At 42.9% G+C, this 2,314-nt stretch overlaps 1 long non-coding RNA gene across 1 annotated transcript; it reads right to left on the bottom strand.

Annotated features, from left to right (window-relative positions):
• Window positions 1–1,255: 1,255 nt before the first annotated feature.
• LOC119342814 lies at window positions 1,256–2,314 on the bottom strand. The gene is made up of 2 exons (XR_005165732.1): window positions 2,193–2,314; window positions 1,256–1,523 (listed from the first exon to the last, which is right to left on the bottom strand). It is a non-coding gene; the product is annotated as an uncharacterized LOC119342814 (long non-coding RNA).

The following is a 2,314-nucleotide window of genomic DNA, read 5'->3' as shown; positions in this document are numbered from 1 at the left end:
AAATTCCTAATCCAAGAGATGGTGTATATGAAGATGTTGAACTACTACTTCGTTTCAAACATAATTCAAACATAGCAAATTCAACTACTACTTCATTTGAAACATAACTCAAACATAGTTCTAATTTAAAACACAATTAGTTCTAATTAAAACATAATAAACATAGTTTAAATTACTACTACTCCAACGACTACTACTGGTTCAAACAACTACTTGAACTACATCGAAGATGAAACTACTCTTCATTGGAGCTCCTGAACTGCTCCCAGAACTCATCATTTCTCGGGTCGTCGCACCCCTCGTCCTCCTCCTCTGAGTCATCACAGTCCGACGAGTCCGACTCAACGGGGATCACCGTCGAGCGGCCGGTCTCGTCCTCTTTCTTCACCCCCTTCTTCTTCTGCTCATCCACGCGCTTCCAATAGACCTCGCCATCGTCACCATCGCTGGCTTCTTATTCCTCTTCTTATTCCTCTTCTTATTCCGGCTGGCCGGCTTCTTATTCCTCTTCTTCGTCATCTCCTCCATCCGGAAATTCTCTAGCACGAGAAACTCCGCATCCGCCCAGGTCTCAATCTTCAGGAAATTGAGCTCCGTCCTTGGCCTTGTGGCACGCCATGCAGCGACATCATACGCACGTGCGGCCTTGTCGACAATGGGGTACCCTCGTTGTAGAAGTCAACGTCGAAGTTGACGGACGACTTCGTCCACACTTCGGAAGAACCCCGTCTTGCTCTTCAGGGCCTTCTTCGGTGGCATGGTTGCACGGCACTCGAATCAGGGCAACGACTGTGCGTCACAATTTGGCCGGTTTGGCCACGAGCAGCAATGGACGTCGACGAAGGAGTAGCGAAAAAACACCCGATTCAAGGCATGCGGCGGGGGTGGTGGGAGGGCAAATGCGACGGTGCGGCACGGCAAGTGGAGGGAGGAAGAAGACACGCGTGGGTGAACTAGAAATGACAATTGGCAGTTGGAGCATGACATCACTTTTACATAACTGGGATGTGAAGATGCAAATTTGCATCTCTAGATATTTTATTTTACAACGCGGAGCAGGTGAAGTAATTTTAATTTTTTTTTGCATCTACATCATCAGTTAGAGATGCGATTTTAGACCTCAGAGATGCAAAAGTTCGTAATTTTTTCATCTACATCTTCTATAGATGCATTGCTCAACAAAATATCACAGCCACACAAGGAAATAAGAACATGTACCCAACAAGATAACCAGTTTAACATCCACCCGACAAGCTGATGTACTGCCTCAACGCCATTCAAAATAAGTCTACTACAAAACATGTTATCTGCAGATACTGCATCAAGTCAAAGGTCTCAAGATAAGACTACTGCAAAACATGTTATCTGCAGATAGACCCGCAAGGAGGTAAAACACTTATAACAACAATTCCACCATTCGTTTTACTACCACCGACCACAGCCATCTACTCTACCAAGACCGGAAGAATCACATTTGCTTCAAATGAAAGCCTGCCTTCGCATTTCTCTGTTATCCTGCAGGCCTGCAGGAACAAAACGCCATAAGAACCGACAGCAGAGCTGAAGCAAGCATACATCAAGCGACATCATTATACTTCTATCTAATGTAACAACTACAACCCTAAAAGAGTAAATAAAGGTATTAACCAAACACGCAATCCTAAAACTGTTGTAAGAGCAGGGGTAATAAAATAATTTCAGAACAAACACACACAAGCGACAGTTTCTGTAATTCCTGTGTCATGGGCTAATTTTGACCCACAGTCCTCGTCAAATGCAGATAACGAGTACTGATAAGCTTGATGTGCAGAACAGTATACATAGTTACTGTCTTCAGCAATGGAAAGCATATATTTTAAGTGACTGTCAGCTAAGTCATGATCTACATCTAAAGTACTCCCTCCATCCCATATAATACAAGACATTATTATATCCAATATGTGAATATATTGGATGTAATAATGTCATATATCATGGGACAGATGGAGTATATCCCATCAACCCATGCCAGACACATACCCCACTTACTTCCAAATAATGAGTAAATTCAGGTTACTTCCAATATAGTATGAAACTACTACACGACAATATGAACATTTACCAAACTAAAGAGGGACAGCTCATACATAAAGCAAAAGAAATCATGCATCAATTTAGTACACAGGCATGAAATGGATTCATTAGTTCAATACCTTGGCCTATAATTCGACTAGTCCTGGTGCAAGGGTGGAACCAACATGCCCTCATTGCAGATATTTGCAATAACCTCCAAATGGAACTGGAGATGGCCTGCAAAAGCTTGTATGAGGCGACC

The sequence above is a fragment of the Triticum dicoccoides genome, unplaced genomic scaffold (genome assembly GCF_002162155.2).
Source record: "Triticum dicoccoides isolate Atlit2015 ecotype Zavitan unplaced genomic scaffold, WEW_v2.0 scaffold10594, whole genome shotgun sequence".
NCBI lineage: Eukaryota > Viridiplantae > Streptophyta > Magnoliopsida > Poales > Poaceae > Triticum > Triticum dicoccoides.
This window is presented reverse-complemented; position numbering and strand designations above follow the sequence as displayed.